Below are 18,292 nucleotides of genomic sequence, written 5' to 3'. Positions count from 1 at the left end.
ATACTATACTGGACATCTGACACAATGGACACTGACATGACGTTGGTCAAAGAAGGCTGTGTCTTTATATATGAAAACAAAGGTCAACGATCGTGCAAATGTACAGGGCTACATAAACACTACAAATCGAATGGAAACGGAATCGGAAAGGCAGTGGTGTCCGAGTTTTTCCAATTTCCCATTTTGGAACAAAATTGATTAAACTGTTTCATAGCTGAAAACTTATCATGAAGATGAAACAGCGAATAAACTTTGTATTTGCATTCTAATATCGGCTCATGTCCTTTTATCTCCATCCATGATTACGTTACAATTTCCCTCTATGACACTTTGAAATTAACCACGTGAAGTATTACATCATGCCGAGAGATTGCAGTCATTTTTCAGGATGAGATGTTTATCTTCATAAAAAACAGCATTAAAAATAGGACTTAATTCATATTCGAATCAAATATTTTGAGAAAACTTTACAAAGTATATTGAATGTCATTGCAGGAATATTTACCCCAATGCAATATCTGAATATGTTCAGTCCTTCCCAACAACGAAGCACATGTGATACATGTGGTCTCACCTTAGACAAGTGAGTTTGCTCAAAATTGCTTCTGTTTGTCCTTTGACAATACACACAAATTTAGTGACATGTTAAATAATATGCACAGGACTGGACTTATTGAATTAACAGTTTTTCTGAGTAAGTGGTGACAAATCTGTTCTGTCCCAGCAGCTTCCTTAAAAGGTAGACATTTAATGATATCTGAAACCTCATTAACTTCGATTTTCCAATACCGCATCGGTACACTTGTCAAAATGTGGTAAACAAGTGGTATATGCACCATTTTAATTAGATATAGAATGCCACAGTCAGCATGATTTCAGAATGAAATTCGCGCTTTTTTCATGGCGTGGCTGCATGTTGATGCGTTTTGGAATTAAGAGTCATACTGTGAACAGGAATGTGTTTCTAAAGCATTTTCTCAACTAGACATGAGCTGCGACTTCATGTCAGTCATACTCATTGATAATTGTCATGCTGAAATCCATCTTGATGAAAATATGGACAACATTGACGGATCGCATGCATTTGCGAGGTTCAACCCAAAACGATTTTTTTTAAAACCCATCAGTTCATCAACAGATCTATTCAAACTGAACGATCAGACCTTTTATGCTCTGCCATAAAAGGAATCGGTCCATGAGGTTGAGGGTTTCACTGAAAGGGGATGGTGGCGTGCTGAGATTGAGGTCTAATTAATGTACACAAAGTACATGCATTTACTCCAATACTACATATAGCATTATCAGGCATTACATACAGCTGCAAATGGTGTTGTTACATGTAACGGTGTTTCGTTTGCCTCCATTTCTGAATCTCAGTACTACCTGCACAGTCTGTTGTGTAATACCGCACCCAGTATTTCAGATCAACGACTGCGGTTTGTAAACAGTCTGGACCGGAAAATCCACTGACCATCTGAATACACAATACCATTTAGAAAGTGGTCAAATATAACATATGTTATAGTTAGGATTACACTTTCTTAGTAAAGTGCAGATTCGAACCCACCATATCGCCAGCAAACAAAGTTAGACGCCTAACCCGCTCAGCTACTGCGGCTTCCACAGAAATGGAAGTCGGACACCTGGTAACCAAGACCACGGACTTGGTGTACCCCTCTGATCGGCATAAATTGTCACGGCTCCCACAGCCGAACGCTATGAATACACAATGTCATTTAGAAGGTGGTCTAATGCAACATATGTTCTATTTGGGATTACACTTTCTTAGTAAGAAATGGCTTTCTACTCGCAGGACATAAATCAACATAGGTTTGAGTCATCCCGTGTCTGTCTCTGTTGTCTATGCTTCAAACCTTTGTCACCCAGACTGGTTGATTTGTGTGTGTGCGGTGTGTCATTCCACACTCTACTTTCTAATTCATCAATCATCAATAACCCAAGACGTCTTGACGTTAGGGGCGGTGGGGTAGCCTAGTGGTTAAAGCGTTGGCTCGTCACGCTGAAAACCCGGGTTCGATTCCCCACATGGGCACAATGTGTTAAGCCCATTTCTGGTGTCCCCCGCCGTGATATTGCTGGAATATTGCTAAAAGCGGCGTAAAAACTAAACTCAGTCAGTCAGTCAGTCAGTTTTGACGTTAACGTGGTAAGGTAATAGTTTGTGTGCGATGAATTAACACGCTGGTCAAATGTCATTCATAGATTTAAATGATGATTGTACCACTAAAAAAAGCAATGCCGGAAATGCTTGGAAAATGCTTTTTGGCTTCAATATCAATATGATGAATTTGACACAAGATAAAAGCACATATATGATACATGTACGACTCTATCTAGTTGGATATTAAGGCTCAGATGAAAAAATGCACTTGAGGGGTGACTTCACAGGAAGAAATTTTGACGTTTTAACAACATTCGTAAATATTCTAAGTGCAAACTGTAGTTTTGAAATACAGACAATAATTATTCATATAGCCTCAAATAATTAAATTACATAAATGATTGTAAAAAGTTTGTTTGTTTTTTTTTAACATCTATATGTGAAAAAGATGGAACTCTTGTAGTAGTTCTATTCAAAATAGTTACGTAAAAAAGTTTTAATTCAAATCGCATAGATAATCTTGTTCACCCATAGAAGTTTCACTTCGTGTATGAGCACTGAACTGGCAACATGCGACTTGATATCTCTGCAGAACAATTAATTTCAAATTTATACCAGTATTTCATACTGGAGAAACAAAGGGAGAAAACTCTCGTCAGCTATGACAGGGTTTACTGTAGAATGTGTAAAGCCCTTAATTTGACATATAGTCAGGTTTACAAAGTTGTAAACAAATCAGGTACCTCAGGGGTCGTGTCAAAATCAAAACCAGGCAGGAAATACAAACTGGATAGCTTTGATAAGGTGTCATACGCCGTGCAGTTTATAAACTGTATGAACGCAAAATCCCACCGACATGTGCTAAAAATATAAGATGAGATCAAAGATACAATTAATGTCTCGAAAATAACACTTATTGTAGCTATGGTAGAAATGGGGTTCAGGTACACCAAAAGGGGAGATGACAGAGCCGTGTTTAGAGAAAAGTACTCAATCCTGTCCATGCGATCAGCTTATATACCTTGATGAAACCTGGTGTAATAAAAATCACTCAATCGATCGGATGTGGCTTCCTTCAGATGTTCTAAGGCACCAGTGTTACCATCAGGCAAAGGTAGACGCCTGATCATCTTACAGTTTCGAGTTTGGAGGAAAATGTTTGGAAACCGTCATCGTTATGACAAACTGTGTCTATCGTCCCCAAGCAGCGTACATGATAGTGGTAAGAAACGAGTAGCAGGATGCGGTGGTCAGGCTGGATGAACCGGTTGATTTGCGTGTCTTGGTATAGCATGGGTTGCTGCTCATCATATTAATCACTGGATTGCGTCATCCACTCACGATTATGTGCAGATCGCCGCCAAATTGCGGGGTTATGACTGAATACAGCATTACGCAACAACAAAAATAATTGCAACAAAACACTTTCAATATTGCTGAAGGAAACTTTAGTAGGAAAAGCAGAGAATGTTACAATTCTGGCTGCTGTTTCATGAACGTGTGTTTAGACGGAGGCATAAATATCAAATTAAAAATTGTTATATTTTTTCGCAAGCCACATTGGCAAAATTCCCATATCAAGGTTCTTATGGTCTCAACCGGTTTCTGTTCATCCGTGAAGCATCATTCATGACAAATGGTATATAAACATGCTTGACTGATAAAGGAATTCCGAGGTAAACGAACCTTTCCACAAATAACACCCAGTTTTTATTACTCTGTGACTTTCATGTACAGAATGCGGGATGGTATGCATGCTTCTGTGCGTAATGATTTATGTTTTTGTAACGAGTATGGTCTAATGACTGTTTCACGGTACTGAGCAATCATTCACGCCCAACTGCATAGTTTCGGTAATTTAACCAAATCATATTTTCTCAGGAGAATGAGTTCTTTCAACCTAAAGTGAATGACCTACGCGAAGGAAATGTCTACTGTTTTTGCCCTGATGTTTTCATACGCAAAATTTGAACTGGAAAAAAAGATGTCACGGTACACAAATGCTCTTATGCGTGGGAAAACAATTGATCGAATTAAACGCTGTAGTATTTCTACGTATGTTTAAATTTTAAAAATCGCAAAACTATGGAACAGTACTGTTCTTTTTCCATATGCAAAAAGGGTTATATCTGGACAATTTCATGGAAAAGCAAATGTGCGACTGAATGGTACTTTCTTATGTACATTGTTATGAAGCTGTGCTGTTCATTATAAAACAGAGTTGCAAGTGTATCACATTATTTCTGATTAAATTAAGGAGAGTGAGTTTAGTTTTACGCAGCACTCAGCAATATTCTGGACCAGACAATCCAGTGATCAACAGCATGAGCATCGATCTACGCAATTGGGATACGATAACATATGTCAACCAAGTCAGCGAGGTTGGCCACCCGATCCCGTTAGTCGCCTCTTACGACAAACGTCAGTTACCGAAGACCAATTCTAACCCGGATCTTCACGTGTTAAATTAAGTAGAGGGCAGTTGTGTGTTATATACTACCCATCAAAAGTTTAGACTCACTTAAAGCACTCACTTTATGTTTTGCATATATGTGTGGTTACATCGCAGATGAATTTCTCTACTAACTTTGGGGAACCAACTGCAAACTTTATGCAGATGAATTGCACGATGATCATGCATTAAATTGCTAAAAGGCATGTGCAAATATCGTGCATGTGAAGAGCTGTTTTGTGGTGTAAAATCTTGTTAAAAATTCGCCAATTTTCACTCAGTCTCATCATTTTATTAACCCATGACAATAATCCTTTCAACGTTACCAAAGAGTTTTACAATACATCACTTCATGTGTAAACAGTACCTTTAAACAGTATGGAAGATTTTGCAAAATCTAGTTCCCTGAAGTAAGCGGCTACATTTACACTAGTGAGTCTAAACTTTTGATGGGGAGTATATTTACACATGAAGGAAGCTTCTAGAGCTTCTGGAGGCTGACCATGTGTGTGTCCCACAGTATGCTGCATGAACTAGGGCGGGGTGGGGGATGGTTTTGTATTTGGCAAGGCTGGCTGACTGGATCGAGGTTTGCGACCAGGCCCAGTGTCTGAGTTGGCATGGATAGTTGCTTAAAACATTAATTACCGTCACCGTCTCACGTTGTACTTATAAATGACATCTTGTCAAAATCGCCATATCAAAAACTGTGCCTTCACAGTAATTGACAGTGATTACAAACTTTGAATAGTCAGCTCGATTACGTTGAATATACAGACAAATATTTTAACCAGTTTCAGAAGAATATTATCCGACATCAAGTTACATCAACGTTACTGTGTGATACATGTATTATCTGAACGGTTTAATCTCCGTTTTACTCACATCTCACTGGTGCTGTAACAATTTCGTTAAAAGGTTACTATAACGAACACCAGTTTAAATACAGAATAATGCGCCAGTCGTAAGAACCACCATCTGTGACATTGTTATTATTGATTCACGTGTCAGTATGTCATCGCCAGAATAAATATTCATTCAGGCGGACATAAAATATCTTGTGAGATATCTCATGAGATCGTAAAAAGGAATTAAGTGTGCTGTGAAGTGAACAACGAATGGTTTGAAGAAAATGTATTCTTCTGAAATATCTAAACTCATGAAAAAAGTTCAGATTCGAGGGTGATAACTTCGTTTCGACAACGATAATAAAATTTAGTAGCAAAACAGACATAAATCATTTCACATAAAAGAAATCTATTAACCGTTGTCTTCACTAAACCGTTGGGTATTGAATTAAGGCCATGAAAAAACAGTTCCAATCGGTTGTAAGCTTTTTCTACACCGGCATCTCCATCTTTCTTTCTCACTAGGGCAGAAATGAATTCGGATTCGGTAAAGATGTCGGTATACTTTGGGCAAGGAGACATGCATCTATGTGTTAATCCGACATCTTGACATTCACGGAAGTAATTGTTTCCGCGGGTTTTTTTAAATGACAGACATAAAAAAAGAAATGTTCTCCTTACAAAGACAGGTTTTTGTTCATTCGCAGTAGAAAATGCTTGGGTAACTTGCTGCAAAGTGCTGGAATTCTGCTTTTGGACAGGACGAACGGTAAATGCTGATTCTCGTACATCATTTACGTTCAGGCAATAGAAATCAAAAGGAGAAAATCTAAAATGTCCGTGTACCTAATCAAAGTAGCGTCCGGATGCGGATGTCAGCTAAATACAGGCCCGCTGAAGCTGGACGTGAAGGTAAAATCAAAGCGAATACGTTTGAATGTATAATTGATCGAAATTTCCCGTCGCTGTGAAGCTGTTTTGGCAATTTGTTTTTCGACATGTTTCAGTGTCACGTCAGCCTAAGGCTACATTTCATGGATCAGTCCCTGCATGTGATCACCATGAGGTCAGACTATTGGAGACAAACTTCCTTCGCCACCGGAACCCTGAATTAAAACTGTTGATGCCTTTAGTATCGTCATATTCATATTCTGTGATCAGAAGAATTCATAATTCAGTTACGTCAATGACAAAAAGGGTTGAGTCTCACATATTTCCGTTTTAAAAAATTAATTGTTACGTGAAATAAAAATGCAATTTTAGAAATGTAATCATCTTTGAATTTAAAAACTTAATTATCGGGATGATTTTGAATTCAATTAAATCTTATGCATGGAGAGTGAACAAAAAGCGATGTTATTACATTAATGGTGAATTTTGACCAATTTGAATAACAATTATATTGACGGCAATATTTACTTTCTGTCGCGAAGAGCTCGTTTTAAAGACTGTTCGGTTAAGTCAATAATCGTTTGTCCTGCTTATATGCACTTTAATTATTCAGCAACAGTCCTTATCAATGACTGTAAATATGAAAATGTGATTTGATGATTACCATTGCATTTATATTAGCATTTCATTAATTTCATTATCTCCTTAAGTGTACTCGGGAAGGAACCCACTGACTCCTTACTTCGATGAGTTTTGAAATAGCAGAGATTCCGCCGTTTCTGCGATGTCAGAAAGCAAAAAATAGAAGTGGAAAGTTTCATGGTAATTTTATTCAACTGATTGGAAATATGTACTTTTGAAGAATATTAACGTATAATCCCTAGCCTTGTCGTGTAAGTACCACTATTTGAATGTTAAATGAATTAAAAAGCAATATCGCGGAGGGAAGATGGACACCGCCATATTCTGCAATGTCACATACATAGACCCCCTCTACTGTCAAAGGGACTATACATTTTACTAATTATTGTAATATTGCGTCACATGCATAGATCCCTTTTATTTCAAAGGGAGTGTACTTTTTTACTAAGTATTGTAATATAACGTCACATATATCGATTCCTATATTAGCCTGGCGATTATAATGATTGTTGAGTATAATGATATTGCGTCACATTTATAGAGCACTCTGCTGTCAAAGAGAATACTAGTATACTTTTTACAAAGTATTGCAATTTAGCCTTACATATATAGAGCACTAAACTGTCAAAGGGATTACAATGGTTGCTAAGTACATTGATATGGCGACACATGTATAGAGTCCTATACTGTCAAATGTATTATTATGGTTGATGAGTATAGCGATACAGTGACACATATATAGAGCCGTATACTGACGAAGGGATTATAATGGTTGATGAGTATAGTGATATAGCGTCACATGTATAGAGCCCTGTACTGTCAAAGGGTTTATATGGTTGATGAGTATATATATAGTGATATAGCGACACATATATAGAGCCCTATACTGTCAAAGGGATTATAATGGTTGATGAGTATAGTGATACAGCGACACTTATATAGAGCCCTATACTGACGAAGGGATTATGAGAGTGTAATGGTGGTCGAGTATTGTGATACAGCCTTATATGCATAGAACATTGTTTTTGTTGGCAAACTTATCGCCAGAATAATATATCACTAACATTGGATACAAAGATCTTCCACGTTAAGAGACCAACACGTTGTTAGAAAGTTTTCCTTGAGCATTTATTTTGGAGGAAGAACAAATATATTCACACCCTGAATAAAACACACATCATCACACCCTGAATAAACAAATATCATCACATCCTGAATAAAACAAATATCATCACACCATGGATACTATTAGGGCCGGTGGGGTAACCCAGTGGTTAAAGCGTTCGCTCGTCACGCCAAAGACCCGGGTTCGATTCCCAACATGGGTACAGTGTGTGAAGTCCATTTCTGGTGACATAGCTAGAATATTGCTAAAAGGAGCGTAAAACCATACTCACTCACTCGCTCAAACAATATCAGTGCAATCTTTACCTAAGAAGTCTCCTCTTGACAAGAAATACAGGTATATCATTTTACTCACTGAATACTATTACACTGAGGTAGATATGTTTTAGCCATGTTCCATCAATATAACGAAGGGGAGACAACAATCACAAACCCGATAGGATAACTTTTATTATTTTCATCTCATAAGAACAACTCCCTCATGAAATATCAAATTCCCAAGTGACAGATGTATGCCACATATCTATAAATGGCTCGATTAAGAGCAAGACATTTGATGAAAGGAAAGAAGATTCCTTTGACATATTCTTTCAAACATAGGCTGATGCTAATCTAAATTATTCTTCTATCACCATTTGTTCTAATGATAACATTAGGCTGTGAATATAGACATCCTAATTATATAAACCTATTCTTGCGAACACGTTCTTGACCTCACCTCCTATTTCAGTGAATCATCTACATCTATATGCATTATTTCTTTATCAGAATTCTGACTGATGTTTGGAAATATCCTTTGAACAAGAAAGATAAATGTCAATAATATCGAACAAGTGTAATCATTCAATTATATACGCTGTATTTTCTTCTGTAGCGTTAACAATTGATGTTGTTTTCAGAGCTCAAAGTAACGCACAGTTTTAGACCAGTTGTTGCAGACTCAAATGACAAGAATGTGTGAAGCCAATTTCTGGTGTCCCCCCGCCGTGATATTGCTGGAATATTGCTAAAGGCGGCGTAAAACTAAACTCACTCACTGACTTATGACAAGGAAAGAAGTATCACACCACAACTTTACAAAATCATTTTTAAAACGTATTATCTAATATTGTACGATTGTCTCAAGAAAGTGAGTCATGATGAATGGGTATGGTTTTACACCGCTCTTATTACTCTTCCAGCAATATCGACTGGAAACATCAGAAATGGGCTCCACACGTTGCATCGAATCGAACCCTGGCCGTCGGTGTGGCAAGCGAACCTTTTAATCAATAGGTTACGGCCAGGAATCAGGAAGCGCCAAATTTTAGAATCTACGCTCACTGTAAATGAACACGCCAGGTGTTTGTAAAAGCATAGAACTTGTTTACTACCCATGTCTAATGGTACAGATCTCCAAGATGGTGTTGCACTTGAATTGATCTTGGAGGAAACAAGAGTTACCTGAACAAACTTTGGTCTGGTACGTTCTGTATTAATGATACCGACATTTACTTCTGTCTCTGTCTACTGTGACAACTGGGAGAGTCCTTCAGGAGACAGTCCAGCCGATGATGTCAGCAATCTTACTGTAACCGACACATTTGCGTCTACGTTTACCACAACTGATTCCCTTTATCTTGATGAGTGGCTGTAGCTTAAAGGGCACAAACATTCAGAATGTAAACGATCTGTCGTACAGTGAAGAAGGGAATCAATACAATCAAACACTCTTTGAAACTCTGGATACTTTGATTTGTGTGTGTCCAGAGTATACTTTAGCAGAAGAAACTTCAGTAGCAAACTTTCTGTGCCTTTGCATGTGTTTGTGTCGGGTTCCACTGGTGGTTGCAAGATACATTACGCGAGGCTTACGATGGAAACGTGTATCCTCACTATTGGATAATCATTTATGAACACATGCTCACAATATATATGATGGTTAGTTTAAAAATAAACAGACTCTACTCAAGCTTTTAGCCGAGATTTCTTATGATTATGGAAAGCTTTTGGTCGTTTTAATGTTCAGAAGTACATCGTGTGTGACTGACGTATGATCCTTGTGGGTGTGCTGGAGTGGTTTACTATGTAAAGGATAAAACACGACTCCGAGGTCTTGGTCGCGATTTTAAAACCTGTGAGCAGCAGGGACGGAGCTTGTAAAACCGAGGCCGAAGCCCGAGGTTTTACAAGCTCCGTCACTGCTGCTCGAGGGTTTTACAATCCCGACCAAGACTGAGGGGGAGTGTTTTATCCGACTTATGAACCGTCATGAATGTAAAACACAAATAATATTATTTTCAATTTGAGCATGTACTGAGCAGAACAACATTGATGGAACAGCCCGCAAATGCCGGTGTCAACTGGGATACGACTGGCAGCCAACACATTGCCTCGCACGCGCAATGCACATGTTCTGCACGCGCTACCCGTGTCCTGCACGTGCGCTGCTCGCAGTACCCGTCTTGTGAGGAACATATGGTTCATACTGACAATCTCATCCTTCACAGCGATCCTTCGTGGCCTAGTGGATAAAACCGCCAGGCTAAAGAGCTTGATAACGGTGTTAGTACCTACACCGAAACGTCGCACTCATTGCAATAAAGAAGTTGACATTTTAAGATCAGTGATAGCAAGACAAAGTTGTATCAATTATAAATAATGGGCATTTCAAAACCTCATATCAGGTTAAATAACGACCATTTCAAAACCTAGGTTATGAAATGGTCGAAATTTAACCTGATATGAGGTTTCGAAACGTGTACTTCAAAACCTGGGTTAAGAAATGATCGATGCAAAGTCACGGCAGAGGTCTACCCGATTCTGGAAGGAACCTAGTTTACAGCCGAGTAAATCGGAGATATGTTTATAATCGCACTGAAAACGTCATCTGGTCTTCTATTTTTATGGTCATTACTTTCTGGGCCCCGTTCCCAAAAGCGATCACAGTGCTACGACAGTCGTAGTCATCTGAGCGCCACGATCGCTTTTTGGAACGGGCCCAGGTCAAATTAAACATTTTAGAATGCATAGAGACGTTTGACGTTAGGTCCCAGTGTTATATCCCAGTTATTTAAAATTTGTGTATGACTGTTGTGAAAGGATATGTGATCAGTGCTGGGCAAATGAGCAAGTGTATTACTGCAACCAGATGGATGCTGTTCACGAGTTGGCAACGGAATTGTGATGATCAAAATTCATCGGAAAACAGCTCTTACACAAAATGTCATCACACAAATAACAAATGATTTGAAAGAAAACACAAGGCTCAAGAATTGTGTGCTGAGTGTTTGAAACCTAAATATATGTATGACTTTGCTCCATTTAGATGAGGCTTGTACTTTTTAATTGAATGATCAAAGATTACTAGACTGCCTTTAGATCACAACGTCTTATGAACCACTGTATCACAGCTACTTTTCAGCAAGCAAAACCTCCAAACTTAAACTCTCCATTGCTGTCTGTTTATTACAGCTCCAGTGTTTGATGTGAAGATCGATTTCACACGTGTGAAGTCCACATACGTTTCGAGATGTTGCGATGTTGTTAAGTGAGTGAGTTTAGTTTTACGCCACTTTTAGCAATATTCCAGCAATATCTCGGCGGGGGACACCAGAAATGGGCTTCACACATTGTACCCATGTGGCGATTCGAACCCGGGTCTTCGGCGTAATGAGCGGTCGCTTTAACCACAAGGCTACCCCGCCGCCCCTAGCAGAGAGAGAAACACAATGCCGACATGTAAGTAAGAACTAATAAACCTGTACTTACTTGTCTAGAGGAGATTACATTGACATTGATTAAGCATCATAACTGTGTCTGTATTCGACAGGGGCGGTGGGGTAGCCTAGTGGTTAAAGCGTTGGCTCGTCACGCCGAAGACCCGGGTTCGAATCCCCACATGGGTACAATGTGTGAAGCCCATTTCCGGTGTCCCCCGCCGTGATGTTGCTGGAATATTGCTAAAAGCGGCGTAAAACCAAACTTAGTCAGTCTGTATTCGACAAATACATATCCCCAGGTTGCTGCTGTCAAGAGTGTTATGTAATCATCTTGCTGGCTAAAGCCCAAATAATAGCCACATGGCTTCTTCAACTCCAGAGTAATTTAGGATTCATCAAGTACAGCATTTATAGATCGCGGCATCTCCTTCGTCAGTGAATCGTTACATGAGGTGCTCCCGTTTTACATATGTCTGAATGAGGGCGAATCTAATATTACTAATCCTTTTGGTGATGTTTTGTATACAACCTTTCTGTTGTGATCGATCGAGGTGCGCTGTTAATATTAAGAGCTATGTATGGTGTAGATTTCATATGGTGGAACAACTCGGTTTACGCTGCAGTGATGCAGAGAACGCATTGACGAGCGTCATAACGTGATGTTTGGTGTTTTCAGCGTCATAGTCATGCGAGTCTGACAGCAACAGCAGGACCAAGGGAAACATGAACATAATCGAGTTGGCTACAGGCAATATCGTTCGTAGCATGAGCAACGATCATCCGATCACAATCAGCAGGTTACATATATCGTGAGCTCATAATGGGAGATAGGAGAATAGGAGCCTTCAGACCATTTGGTCCAAGTTTTACTCGGAAGATGCATTTCCTTGACAGTGCTCCGGTTCCACTGGAGAAATAAGATGTCCAACTTAGGTTTGGGCATGTATTCTATAGTGACCTCTTTAAATGTCTAAATTGGCCTTTTTTCTAGGCCTATTTCTAATATGTGTTGTTTATACATTTTCAGTTTATTTGGGTTTCCTTCTTATTGTTTTTGTTAAGTTTCATTTTGTTGTTGTTTCTTTTGTGTTTTTTGTTTGTTTGGAATTTAAGTTTTGTAAATTTTTGTTCTTTTTAAATGGGGTTTGGGGTGTGTGTGTCTCTCTTCCAGCTATATCAAAGGCTGTCTGTAAATAAAAGTGTTTGGACTAAACAATCCAATGACTGAAATCATAAGCATCAACAAAGACAGAGAGTCGCACACATTAAACTCTATCCCACCAAGAGTGAGCATTGCATGCGCTGGTGAAATCCTCTCTTGAGGTCGGCCAAGGTATTCTGACTGAGAAGAGCTCTATGTTTTAATCCATGATGAGAGTGTCATTGATCGATCAGTGTCTCAATCAGATAATGGTGGAGCAGTGATGAATCCTGATGTTTCAGTAAAAGGGTTTCCATGTATCAGATGATCAGTGAAGCTTTTAATGATCTTTCAGAGGCACCATCAGTTCATGAGTCAACGCGAAGGGTATCAGAGCAAGTGTCACATGATCCTAATTGAAACATGAACCGATAGATGATCGCAGCAGGTCATCATCGATTAATACAGCACGATCAAAAGTTATTTCGGAGTTTAGGTTAAGTCGACCTAAGCAGTGTATGTTTATAGTAGTCAAGCGCATCGAAATATACATTTTGACAGCTGATGCCGTCATCAGGAGGCAAACTCAGACGGTGAATAATCAAAAGGGCGTAATGCTTACCAAATGCCCTCCTCAATCATTTCAGTGGACATAACGTATAACGCGTCGATAATCCCTGGCTGGGTCTGTCTTTCATTGACTCTACAGTAATTACTTCCTCACATATTGCTATTAACTGAAGCATGAATTAAAACACTCTAAATTCTAATCTTACCTAAACTTATCAATTCAAATGAAACCCATTTCTAATTGAAAACAACACCTACAAGTGGACGACGCATAATTAGATTGGACCATGCTGGTTGAATGTTTTAATGTTCTGGTGTGTTTGACTCACCCCGTAGGTTCACATGGTACTGTGACTGAAACCCTTTTCTCCCTTACTAGGCAGCATTGGTTGTATACTCCCCAGGAAGTAAATCTGAATGCACGATGGTCCTTTGAGTAATATAAAGTCTATGATGTCAGCATTTATTTCTTGCTGCACCAGCTCTATTATATAGCTGGGTGGACATTTGATAGTATGTCTACACAGAATGTTCCCGGTGCTCTTTCAGGCTGTCCGGGGACATTTGGTAAGAATACAAGCTTACAACCTTGGCCTGTCAACAACGTGTCTATGCTGTGGTTTTTGTGTTCAGATACGTAACTTGTTGGCTTTGTCCCAACATCAAACAGGCAAGCTTTGATACAAGTGAAATATTGTTCAGAGGGCCTTAAACCCGAAACGCAAATCTATTGTCGATTACGTTGTACCGTCTCATTTTGTGCTTTCATCTTTTTCTAATCCGGCAAGTCAAACATCGCTGAATAATAGTATTTAACTATCATATCTAATATACCCAAAGCGTGTACACGGGCATCCTCAAAATCGCCGTGATGATCTGATTTCATGCAAATTGTCAAGCCACTCTTTCATTCACACTTCCCTTCACACTTCCCTTCACAAATTCCTTTGTCATTTATCTTTTTATGGTAAAGTTAGCTAATTTCTTCAGTTTATAAGTACGAAACACAATAGGGAGTTCCCTATTCTTTTCACTAGAGACGACTAAGGGTGATCAAGGATTTGCCTGCGTTTCGGGCTATGTGAATCATTGTGTGCAGGATCACCCTTAGCCATGCCTAGATCAGATATTTCCAGAACGCTTTTGTTGAGCTGGTATCTTGATGACTGTGTGATGTCAATCTACAATCACTCGTTCATTCACATACACCAGTCCTCTAACCCGCTGCAATCACTAAGTGAATATAAAACGTCGCCACTGATCATCTGCTGATTCAACTGAAGGTGCAAAACAGAATAGGTATGAACATTAGGAATGGTTGACTGAATATCAATGACGGCATCAGGTGTGAGAAAAAAGGTTAAGTATGTCCTTATCTACCGAACCGCCTCCGTGGTGTAGTGATTAGAGCCTCTGCCCGGAGAGCGGAAGGTCGCGGGTTCGATGCCAGACCGCGTCATACCTAAAGACGTTAAAATATGGTACTTGTCGGTCCCTGCCTGGCGCTCGGCTTTAATGGGTACAACAAGGACTGGTCGGAGTTTGTATAATGTGTCTGAGTGGGGTATTCATGCTTCACTGTGGCATGGTATCTCAGTGCTAGCACTATAAAACCAGTTTAAGTCTGGGCTAGTACAAGCAGCCGCAAATGCATATACACACGCATGCGCGTCGTCATATGAGCGAAATATTCTCAAGCACGACATTAAACTCAATTTCACCTAACCTCACCCTCTTATCTACCGGTAGCACCCTCCATTTACATAATAAACAGGGTTTTTTCATCATGTACAAAAAGATATATAAAAAAAAATATCTCAAAAAGTTTTCAAAAAGGTGCATTATGCGTATCAGCTGCGCCTGGACATTACGTCACTGCCAAGCCACTAGTAACCAGTTTCTTTTGTTCACATCTGGAGTAGAATTGTGGTTAAAACCTTTCCTCGTCAGGTCAATGACCCGTTCGATTCTGACATGGGTACAATGTGTGAAACCCATTTCTGATATCCCCCGCAAACATATTCCTGGAATATTGAGAAACGTGGCGTTAAACCCTATTCACTCACACCTATCTTTCCCTTTGCCGTTGGATTTAGTACATGAATTAGATAAACAGGTTATTATGATCTGGAAACCCCATGTGGGAACATCAATCAACTGGGGCTAACACATGACGGATAATGTTCAATTCGACCTCAGTCTGTAACAATTACTAAGATCAAGAACCAGCAGTACGTCAGTCATATATATCCAGGAATGTTTGCAAATGTTCAGCATGCTTACCAAAGGTGACGGACGTTACACCGACAACATCCACAGAAGCACCCCCAAGCCGATCTTTCTCCAATAGCTAATAATTTCTCTATCTGTTCTAGTTGATTCACTCTCATAGTGGGTATCAAGGGAAGGCTGGAAGCCTGGAATCAAAACAGGAATGTTCTTAGTCGCCACGAGAGTACTGAAGATCCGGTCCTTCAAATGTAATAATGTTCCGCGTAAATTGTGCTTAACATGCAAGATGAACATTTATATCATATTTCCTAGTATTCACAGTTGGTGACAAACATATTTCTTTCAAATAGACGAGCATTGAATATTGTTTTCAACGTTATCTTTCCTTTCCTTCTTATGGCTGTCATGTTATACAACACATCTATCTTACAATATGATATGAAGTTTCTTTTGCATACTATTTATGATATCGTCCTCAAGCATTTAGAGGTAGCAGTGGATGACTCGTGCAGTGTCATCCGTGTACTGTCAACAAAAAAACATCGCCATCATTATCGTACAAGTCATACACGTAAATACCCGGGTACAGATCATTTCACTGGAAGACTTCCTTGATCGCTAACCTGGTGACATGTGATATAACTTAAATGCAGTTACTGAAATCCTGTAATACAACTAATGACATATAGTCATAAAGACAATTTTGGAGATCGGTAGGCCAGGCCCAATGTGTATTAGTTGATCAATGTCATCGTATGCCAACTGCAATAATCAATGCTCATTATGTCAGATCAGATATTCCGGTCTTGACACGATTATTTACACTGCTCCTGGGATGCAGCAGTAAACAAAAAACAAACAAACATATTACATTACAAGGCATATAACAATTCAATGCAATAGAGGCGACTAACGGGATCGAGTGGACATGTTGGCTGATTTGGTTGTTTTTTACCAGTTGAGGATATCGATGCTCATGATGTCAATCACTGGATCGCCTGGTCATAGATATGGAATATGGCTGAGTCAACAAGAAAGAATATCATGCAATGACCTTTACATGAGAGTTTTTTACAACACTTTACTGACACTAACATTTAAATGAACATAATATTATCAGCATGCTGTCAGAAAGGTGATGCAGCCACACGAGTTGGATGACAGATGGCTGTCTGTAATGAAGGGGTTGGTCTATAATGTCGAGAACAACTTCTGAAGCTTTGTGGCGTATATTCTCTCCTTGGTGTTTCTTGGAACAATATCTGACTCTTTCGTCGGTTCTGCTGAGACGTATTTCGCTGCAGTTTAAATTTCATGTTGTAGGACGATGAAGAAAGGTATAGTCAGATTCGTTTACTTTGTTCATATAGAACGATGAAAAATAATAGTGGCCTTGTAAAAACCCAACTGCCTGGCAATAGCCTCGTTCCGTTGTTCAAGCGCCATATTACTTTTTCTTCATGTGAGCATGAAATGTCTAAACGCGTTTTGCATCACCTCTAATTATCCCTTATGATGAATTGACATCAGTTCATCTGGTTTCAACTAATCAAGTACATTATTTATGACGATCTTTAACATTATCTCAACATATATCGAATTTCAATTTTTTTGTTGAAACCATTATCTCTGGAACCAGGTGACATCAATGTAACAGCGATTAATTGATCATGAAATCGTAAATGTATTCAACATGATTAAGGTACTTGAATGAGGATTCTGTGCAGTAAACCGAGAGATTGGGAGGACTTTCTTTCTCTATGGAGTGGTTAATATCTAATGGAACTTACATACAAGAAAATGTATCAAAGGATCTATGGTGCCGTTTTCTGCTTCAGGTTTTCCTTTTCATCTGTTCAACTTAATTCGTTTAAATGTTTAAAATGGACTTACAGCTCAATAAGAACTATCAGGTTGAAATCTGTGCGTTGCATATATCATATGTCACGCAAATCGGCGGTATTTATATCTCCTTGGCATTTCAAAAATGTTTCGATCCCGAAAAGCAACCTAATTTAGCTGGAAACTACCAAAAGGTAACTGGATCTCAACTTCTTTTCCAAATTAATATGTTTAAGACTGACAAACAGGATGTCAAATGTTTTGGCAAAAAAGGTAATTTCATAGGGTTAAAACGTACACTGTAAGGTTACTGGTTATTCATTTGAAGAGGCATGGCCGGAGTGAAGGTACGTGTTAGAATTCCTCCACAAGGGAACAATATGCGATGTTCCGGGAATATTGCTAAAAACGGTGTAAAGATCTACTCACTCACTCTCTTGTTATTCATGTTTTCACATTCTCTGTCAATAAAAAACACCTCGGATTTTTCAGATTTCTTTTCTTTTCTTTTTTTTTTTGGGGGAGTTGCAAAGAGATTAAAAAAATTCTATGCTATTTCCGTCAATTCGATTGGTTTACGAGGAGATTTCATAACTCGACAAATAGAACTAATGTGCTCTAAGCCCACACTGAAGCAACGACTTAAATCTCAAATCATTATTTATGTCATGCATGTTTTGCATCGTTGAAATGAACCCGCGAAACCTAATCAGAAACAGAAAGTGT

The sequence above is a fragment of the Haliotis rubra genome, unplaced genomic scaffold, assembly GCF_003918875.1.
Source record: "Haliotis rubra isolate DU_JTF1 unplaced genomic scaffold, ASM391887v1 Scf346, whole genome shotgun sequence".
Lineage (NCBI taxonomy): Eukaryota > Metazoa > Mollusca > Gastropoda > Lepetellida > Haliotidae > Haliotis > Haliotis rubra.
This window is presented reverse-complemented; position numbering follows the sequence as displayed.